General features: G+C 34.6%; 1 protein-coding gene and 1 long non-coding RNA gene across 17 annotated transcripts in view; one reads left to right on the top strand and one right to left on the bottom strand.

Annotated features, from left to right (window-relative positions):
* LOC144959349 (uncharacterized) overlaps window positions 1-10,000 on the top strand; it is a 114,590-nt gene that overhangs the window by 75,823 nt on the left and 28,767 nt on the right. The gene's annotated exons all lie outside the window — the stretch shown is intronic.
* The window catches only part of LOC144959347 (protein Wnt-6-like), a 129,250-nt gene that overhangs the window by 109,472 nt on the left and 9,778 nt on the right, over window positions 1-10,000 (bottom strand). Inside the window, exon 1 of one of the 5 annotated variants that reach the window (XM_078891921.1) lies at window positions 875-1,100. The exons of 3 other annotated variants lie outside the window; for them this stretch is intronic. The gene's annotated coding sequence lies outside the window, so the exon portion shown is untranslated. Of the gene's footprint in view, window positions 1-69; window positions 154-874; window positions 1,101-10,000 lie in introns of those variants that run through there. One more of the 5 variants, XM_078891922.1, reaches the window with a different exon arrangement.

Raw genomic sequence — 10,000 nt, 5'->3', positions numbered from 1 at the left:
TGTGTATTTTGTTTTGTTTTGAAGATTTTCATAACAAAAATGAACCCTTAATATATTGGGTTATCAGACCTGCAAAAAAGTACACGTCGGGTTATTGTAATATCCGATATTTGATATAGAATTTACACACTGAAAATGGTTTGCAATCCGTGTATAGTAACACATCCACTGTTCCAAACAGAAGAGAAGGAATTATAATTATTACACTTCGATATGAAATGACACAAAATGGAATTAGTTATACGTGTAAAGACAAAACAACAACAAGAACAATAATGATGATAATAATAATACTAATAATAATAATAATAATAATAATAATAATAATAATAATAATAATAATAATAATAATCATCATAATAATAATAATAATAATAATAATAATAATAACAATAATAATAATAATAACCATTATTAATAATAGTGGTATTGAGATTAATAACAATAATAATAATAATAATAATAATAATAATAATAATAATAATAATAATAATAATAATAATAACAATAATAATAATAATAATAATAATAATAATAATAATAATAATAATAATGATAATAATAATAATGAGGAGGAGGAGGAAGAGGATAATAATGTTGATGTTGATGATAATGATAATAATTATTATATTTATGATGATGATGATGATGATGCTGATGATGATGATGATGATGATGATGATGATGATGATGATGATGATGATGATGATGATGATGATAATAATAATAATATTGATAATAATAATAATAATAATAATAATAATAATAATAATAATAATAATAATAATAATAATAATAATAATAATAATAATAATAATAATAATAATAATAATAATAAAACATAATCCACACTTATACCAATATGAACACATACTATTTTATCCAAACAAGTCAACATTCTACAACCACAACGCTGTTTACTAGAATAACTCCCAGCCATATTTGATTTCACTTTCATTATCCTCGCCATAGTAAATTATGTTATTATTCCTGTCATCGTCGATTCCATCTACGTCCCCTCTTTAACTTTTTATCACGTCTTCTCAATCCTCCTCCTTCTCCTCCTCCTCCTCTTCATCCTTCTCCCATCCTCCTAACACCCGTCTTCCTTTCCCCTCTTCCTTCGATGAGGCTTTTTACTGTCCATTTCATCGGCAGCCCAGCAAAACTCTTTGAAGTTGCTCACTCAAGCGACGCCTGGTCCAATTTTCGCTTTTATCTTTTGTCTCAATTCGCCGGCACGTCATTTTTCAAGCGTTTATGAACGGGAAACTCATTATTGAACAATATTTTGTACATGGAGTCGACGCCACGATCACCATTTTTGAAAAAAGGTCCATAGACTAAAATGGTTATTTAAGAAAGGCAGACTATATGAAACAATAATATGCCTACAATATTAAAAGCATGGAAAATATTCAATATACAGTCGTACTCTGGAAAAACCCATAATCTAAAATTTGGCCAGAAATCTCGTCCTTCAAATATCGATCGATTTAAATGACCCTCGTCTTGGCAAAAACTCTCAAACCTGGGACTTCGCGAAGTATTCCTTAGTCCCAGGGTTGAGAGTTTTAGCCAGGATCATTTGAATCGATCGATAATAGAAGGACGAGTTTTCTGGCCAAATTTTTTAATGTGGGTTTTCCCGGAGTACGGCAGTAAAAATAAAGTGAGAAGGCGACAGAAATAGGAAGACAAAAGGGAAAAGAGGTGGCTTTATAAATGTATTGAAGACATAAATCTTGTTCGCGTCGTGTTCGAGTGTTCATGGCCGTAACGAAACAACGTTTTCATAAATGAATTATTTTACAGAAAAGATCGCGGTAATTAATTGAAGATGTTTTGAATTTGGCATAAAAAATAACAAACGATTTTTTTCTCTCTCTATTTTAAAGACGTTTGTGGCTTTGGTGGAACGGCGGAGGGTGTAAGGAGATGTGTATGAATGTGTGTGAGTGTTTGTGTGTGTGGGTGTCTGTGTGTGTGTGTGTGTGTGTGAGGGAAGGGAGTGACGACTGCAAGAACCAAGAAATCCGATTATTTAGAGTTCTTTACAAGACATTAATCCGGCTGTAAAAGTTAATTGGAGTCTTTATAGACCAAATTGTTCACTACTTCATGTGACGAAGGCGGTATAAAATACACATACCATTAACCCTTTCAAAGCGATGATCCATTTCTTTGGAGACATAATTTATTACATAATTTCTATCGAAGTCTACAGTCAGGCTATGAGTTCACGAAGGCTACGGTCACGCAATGTGTTATAGATAGAAGGCAATCAAGATCATTATGATTGGTGGGATCTAAGTTATAATTGTATAAACGTGGCATTGTTGTAATGCCAAAAGTGTCCCTGAAATATTTAACTGTAGAGGGGTTAATATGCTAATATTGTTTCCCTGACAGTTGATTTCAAACTTATTCCATGGCAGTAAGAACTGAGAAAAATTAATTAAGAAGCCAAGTATTCGTCAACAGTGATTCGAATAAAAACACTCACAATATCTTTTATTTTTGCTTCAAGTTCAACGTCTTTATCTGGAAAAGGCGGATTGCCCATCACTGCAGATTTTATACAAGTATGTGGTGACTTTCTCCATATACCATTATTGTATTATTGAGTTGAAAGATAAATGTTTAATTGTTGACCAAATTTGTTGTTGTTGGTAATCGAGGATTTATGGTGGGAGAAAGGTTCACTCCTTGATGGTTCTTGGGAAAAAACTGTTTTTATATTTGTTGGTTCTGTGTGTTGGGGTTATGAACTTACTGCTATGTTAATTAAATAACTGCTTAGACTACAGTAGGTAATTCTCTATTTTATAATATTTCGACATGTTTGATAAGTAGACAGCAACTCATTCAAAACCAGACAGCAAGAGCTGTCTTATAGAAAATGAAATCGGATCATTTCACTCCGATGTTTTTTAACTCTCTCCTTACCGACCATTTTCAGTATTTTCCCAAAATGGCAGCAGAAAAATTGAGTTTTTAAACTCAAACAAAACAACTTAATAAATTATACAAAGACCATTGTGATGTACAAAATAAATCTGAATGAGAAAAAAATGTATTTTGTGTCGTAATAATTATGGCGATTTTGCTGCAGGTGGAAAGGAGAGGATTAACTTTACATTGGTATTTCTATGGCCTAATGAATCAAGAATCATCTCGATATCAACCAGGGTATTTCAAATATTTCCATGATACGGATGAGTTGGGTTTCGGGTTTGGCTCCCCGATAACGTGATATTTTGATTTCAAGCTTTAGAAACCGTGATAAACTCTGGCTCCAAGAAACTAATGGCTCTGAGGACTACTTGTTTCCATATTGTACTATTCTCTATCCCTTTATTTCGTACCTATCGCATCGTCTCGTTTTCTTTAACCTAGAACCGAAATGCAACTTTCGAGGGCTGATCAAAAACTATTCATTATAAACTCTTGAATTGCGATGACGTCAGCATAAATAGAGAATCAAGGAACTGCGGCGGCCATCGACTCGTGGCAGGTTTGACGTAGATCCATAGACTATGACTTCTGTAGCGTATGATGCTTCTGATGAGCCTACTGTTGTATGTCGAACACTCTGTGGAAGATTAAGAAACAATACAAATTAAAAGATTGTAATAAAGGAATAATAATAATAATAATAATAATAATAATAATAATAATAATAATAATAATAATAATAATAATAATAATAATAATAATAATAATAATAATAATAATAATAAATAAATATATATATATATATATATATATATATATATATATATTGCTGTATTATCTCGTATTCATATTTAATTTGATTTATGGCCTCCTGAAAAGGGGTTTAAACACGAAACATTCCTAGTCTAAATCTACCTACTTATTGAAGCTCGTCTATTGAATGAAGCTTTATTTTATTGAATTATCATATTTTCATTCAATATTTTGACAGGAAAATCAAAATCGTTATTCCTACATTACGTCGGGAATGTTAGAACCGCCGCAGGGAATGAAAACATTGTAATGTGATTAGCCCCATGCACAACATTGACAAAACGCCATTTTCAAAACCATTTATGGCCAAAAATGTCAAATCGGACAGAAATGTGAGACATTTTCTCAAAACGGTATTATTTCTTGATGAATTATGTGGTAAACGGGAGTGAGGTGGGGGTCAATTGGTAAAGCATTCGCTTCACAATCAAAGAGACCGAAAACGATCCCGTGTGCAGTGCAGATTTTTTTTCTGACACCCCCCCCTCCACCCTTTCTGTCTCCCAGCAGTGATTGGGCACTGGGTCAATTTGATCTGGCGGAATGTACTTTGCGATAGACTAGCGGCCTATCCAAAGGATAATAAGCAATTGCTATTGTTCGTTTCAAGCTATCGAAACCGGGATAAACTCCCGCTCCATGGACAATGTCTCTGAAGGACTACTTTTTTTATAAGCTGAGCAGTGGATTAGTGGTTATAACCAGCAAAATGACCAGATCTTAGCTTTTACAGTTGACGACAGGAAAGTCGTTCAAAGAAAAATAATCTCACTCAAAGTTCATGATTTAGACCAAACCTCCAGGGAAATTTGTCTTTAGGGCCTATTCAGTGGGAAGACTGGAATGACCCAGGAGCTAGTCGCAGTGCAGCACCGCAAATTGAGCTTGGGCGAGATGACTTGCTTAACAACGCCACTATCACATTATCTCATTCATCCTGTTTTGTGGATAAAGGGGAAATCCTAATCGTCCAATTTATCTGTTTTCGTATATTAATTGGAAGCTTACATTCAATTTCACATCGTTATTTATCAAATAGGGCAGTAAAGTCTGAACGTCACACCTTCATTTTTGGTTCCAAAATCCTCGGAAGTGTGTAGTGTGTAACCAGCCCTTCAAAGGTTACAAATAAGATTCAATAGTCTGATGTCACGTCTGCCCAGCAACAAGCAGCTTGGTTCTAAACAAAGTAAATCGGCACTTTTTATTCTTCATGCTGGCTAAAACTTTTTCACATGTCATGTGATCAGAATGTATAAAAGTCAAAACATGATCAGATTTAGAATGTTTTTCTTTTCTGGATACACTTTTATGGTCGTCTGAGAAGTATTTCATAAGGGCGTCCGCCATTGTTCCGATAGTTTCGAGCCAGTTACTAACATACTATGTGTCATTACGAGGGAAGTGACGTTTATACTGTTGAAGCCTATTGAATCATAAGATGGCATCACTAATTTAGCATCAGGATGTATCGGCAGTCTCTTACAATTATGAGGCCTAAAAGAGCGAGGGTGGATGATCTTTATTGAAGAGCAGCATTTGCACTTGAAAATTTAATAAGATGTCTGTCATTACTCTGAAAACTGGCGGAATTGAATCTGGGACCGATACTTTTTGACATTTCAATTGTTCCAGAAACCAAAAGATCAGTTACACAATGTATGTCGTATCCAACCTTCCGGAGGAAGTGGTTTTATACTTCGAATGAGATTTGGATTGACCCTCATCTTGGCAAAAATTATCAATCAAACCTGGGACTGTAATAAAAAATTAAAAAACAAAAACAGAAAAAAAAACTTGAGCTTTTATTCAGCGCAATATCCCCTAAACCTGCTCAAAGCGCTTTGTAGGGGGTCCCTGACCAACAGCAACACCTAATATGTAGAACGAGACATGACGCCTGTTAGGCGATATTACAAATTTTTCGGACAGAGACAACGCTGTTAACGGCCAGGTACTCCTTTTACACCTTACTACGGTGAGAAAATATGAGTAAAGAACCTTTTCCAAGGACTCAACTATGCGCCGCGCGAGGCTCCAAACCAGGATCCGAAAGCGAGTGCCATACCACTAGACCACACAGCCGCATAAAGACTTCGCGAAGTCCCAGGTTTGAGAGTTTTTGTCAAAATGAGGTTCATTTTAATCGATCGATATTTGAAGGACGAGTATCCTGACTAAATTGCCGAGAACGAGATTTGTCCAAAGGATAACAGTTATCTGGTCAATATCTATATTTAATCCGACATGGGGCCCCCGATAGCTCAGTTGCTAGAGCACTCGCTTCACACGCAAAGAAAACCGATTTCAATCCCGGGATGCAGTCGAAATTTTTTTTCTTCTGACCCACCCAGCAGTGAATAGGGAGCTGAGTATGTTAGATTTGGCGAAAAGAACTTTGCGATAGACTAGCGTCCTATCCAAAGAATAGCAAGCAATTGCTATTATTGTCCGTTTCACGCTATGGAAACCGGGATAAACTCCGGCTCCATGGACCGAATGGCTCTGAGGGACTACTTTTTTCTTTTTAACCCTCTCCTTACCAACTGTAGGAAAATCGTCACATTCGTTACGATACAAACATCTTTCTTATTCAAATTTCTTTTGTACATGAAAAAAATTAAAGAAAATGAACAGTGAGTTGTAGAGAATGTTTTGCTAAAGAAATTATGTATCTCAAGAACTTTACTGCTATTGTGTCTGAGTGATAAAAAAAATCTACTTTTTTGTTAGTCGGGTGTGACGTTTTGGGGGAAATCCTGAAAATGGCTGGTAAGGAGAGAGTTGACGTGGAAGTCAAAGCAGATTTCTGACCAAAACATCGAAAAAGCTTTTAGCCAGTGTGTGGACATCTGTGACTTAAGTGGCCAATGAACACGCCGGCTTTTGAAATTTGTTGCTTGCATTCTTACTAATTAAAACTCATGATACATATTATTATTTTCTTTCCCGCCCAGACACGAACAAATTTGCTCGCACTTACATTTGAAGGGGTTTCCAGATTTACTCCCCTGTTATATCGGGTTTGGGGGGGGGGGGGGGGGGGGGGGGGAGGGGGGGGAGGTTAATATTTTCAACGTTGTTTATTTTTTCTTGATTGTTTGTTTTGTTTTTATTTATTTTTTTCTCTCATCTCTGCTTGTGATAAATTGGTGGTAGAAATAAACACGTTTAAACTATAATTTTGTTCTTGTCATATTTATTTATTAACTTTTTCTTTCTTGTGATTGCGATAAATATGTAGTAAAAGTTAAGAAAAAAAGGTTTTAAAATAAGAGAGATTTTTAACCTAAATAAAGATATTGTCAGATTCAACGGAATCACCGCCATTAACTCACCTTACCAGCCATCTTCACGATTTTCCCCAAAATTTCACACCCAACTAACACAAAATAGATTTTTTATAACTCAAACGCAATAGCAGTAAGTTCTTGCGATAAATAATTTCTGTAGCAAAATATGCTCTACAACACATTGTTCATTTCTTTAAACATTATGATGTATAAGAGAAATTTGAATAACAAAAATGTTGGTTATATCGTAACGAATGTGATGATTTGCCTATAGTTGGTTGGGAGAGGGTTAAGGGCAAAATTTTAAGCTAATTAAAAACTTCTTAGGCTGATATTTTGAGTTTTTTTCTCTCTATTTTTCTTGTATTTTTCTTTTGAGGCAGGCGGATTTTTTCTTTGAGGTGGGAGTTGAATAGGGGTGTTGGTTTTTTTTTTACTGGATATTACATTCTACCTTGTCTCTGTCTTAAAAAATTGTAATATCGCCTATCAAGACCCATGTCTTGTCTTGCATGTAAAGTGTTACTGTTGGCTAGGGAACCCTTGTAAAGTCCTTTGAGCACGTTAAGTGGATATTGCGCAATATAAATGCTCTATTATTATTATTATTATTATTATTATTATTATTATTATTATTATTATTATTATTATTATTATTATTATTATTATTATTATTATTATTACCCAATCAGCTGCTGCTGGAAAACAGACCAAATAACAAATCTGCCCTCACTTTCTGACACTGACCAAAGTAAAAGTTATTATTGTCTGTTTTGACGTTGTCAAGATACTTTTACTTATTCATGAACAAATCAAAGAGATAACAAATAAACATTAGATAATTATTCCAGCCTATCAAACGCCTTGTTTGAATGTCAAAATAATCTGATAAACATTACGTCAAAAAAAAAAAAACAAAAAAACCACGGTACCTTCAAATCATCTGCCACACAATGATAAAACACATTTATTCTTTATTGTGCGGCTATGTGGTCTAGTGGTATGACACCCGCTTTCGGATCGGAAGGTCCTGCGTTAGAGCCTTGCTCGGCGCATAGTTGATTCCTTGGAAAAGGCTATTTACTCACATTCTTTCACCGTATTCAGGTGTAAAATGAGTACCTGGTCGTTAACAGCGTTGTCTCTGTCGAAAAAAAATTGTAATATCGCCTAAGAGGCGTCATGTCCCATCCTAAATGTTAAGTGTTGCTGTCGGCCAGGGACCTCTTGTAAAGAGCTTTGAGCACGTTTAGTGGATATTGCGCTATATAAAAGCTCATTAAAAAATATTCTTTCCTTCTGGTCAGAACGGCAGAAAAGTTTTACATCAAACTTAGATTAATCAACATAAAATGACCCTCTCCAGAGGCATTTCTCCAATGGAGCCGGAGTTTATCCCGGTTTCTATAGCGTGAAACAGACAATAGCAATGGCTTGCTATCCTTTGGATAAGACGCTAGTCTATCGAAAAGTACCTTCCACCAAATCTAACAGACTCAGCTATCCATTTACCGCTGGGTGGGCAGTGGGTCAGAAAATAAATCTCGACTACACCCTGGATCAATCTCGGTCCCTTTGTGTGAGAAACAAGTGGTCTACCAACTGAGCTATCGGGATCGCCAGATTTTACTCTCAACATGTTAAAAAAGACTTAAACCGTAATCTTCTTGTAAAACGATTGGACATTTTTAAACAAGTATCGGTCATATCGATGGACGTGTAAACGAATATAAATGAATGAATAAATACATCAATTAAATAATCAATCAATAAATCAATAAATAAATAAATAAATAGATAAATAAATGAATAAATAAATCAATCAATCAATCAATCAATCAACAAATCAATCAATCAATCGATCGATCAAACATTAGAGAGGACATTTTCATGGAATTACCATGTTCAGTTGGATTTGTTTCTCAATGTTTCATTTATTAATACCATCGCAAGACATTAAGAACCCAATTCCCATTTCATATAGTACCAGTTGCCTACTTGGCGTCCCTTTTGTGCTAGTAATTGTTACAATATTCCTCACTGTCTACAGACAGATATTTATATATATATATATATATATATATATATATATATATATATAATAATATATATATATATATATATATATATCTGAGTCGGGTGCTATAATGTATGTAAATTAAAGGGCCTTACACAAGGATCCAATGACAGGACCAGAATTTTCCACGATCACTCTCACCCTTCCGACCACTAACCACGTTTAACATTCCTTCACTTTGACTTTGCGAAGTCCCAGGTTTGAGAGTTTTTGCCAAGATGAAGGACATTTACATCGGTCGAAAGACGAGTTTTCTGGCCAATTTTATAAATGCATTGTTTTCTATAGTTAATTTGGGTAAGACAAAACTTAAGTTTTCTGGCCAAATATGTTATTCAAAAAGTGTTTTGTCCGACTCGTCAGTTTGCATCTGCTCTGTGTTTTCATAATATTATTATTATCCCATCTTGCTATTGTATCACGTATCTCCAATGATATCGTACGAACACATATTTCCAACTAGCTCCGTCACGGCGCCGTCTCCTTAACGCATTAACCATGTTTATTCCACGCGGTGGGTATCGTATCATTAACATTACTATCAACATCATCGCCATCATTATTCCATCATAAAATAACGATAAAATATTATCGCACTAGTCTGAGCACACAAATATATACATACATATCTGAACACTAATTGTTTATTTAAAAATGACTTTTGTCGACTTCTTACACGGGGTGGCTCATCAAGATTTCCCGTGATAAAAATTTTATACTTAATTCCTTGTCGTCAGAATTGGGGTTTGTCTATGCTACCGTTTAAAGCCAAAACACATTTTTTAAAAATTTGGCCAGAAAAAGTTTATTTCAAATTAATGTCAACGGATTGCTTTGATTCTCAACTTGTGAAATAATA

This window comes from Berghia stephanieae, chromosome 13 (assembly GCF_034508935.2).
Source record: "Berghia stephanieae isolate SIO BIC M18660-M18661 chromosome 13, UCSD_Bste_1.3, whole genome shotgun sequence".
Lineage (NCBI taxonomy): Eukaryota > Metazoa > Mollusca > Gastropoda > Nudibranchia > Aeolidiidae > Berghia > Berghia stephanieae.
Note: the sequence above shows the minus strand (reverse complement) of the source record. Positions and strands in the feature narration are given on the sequence as shown.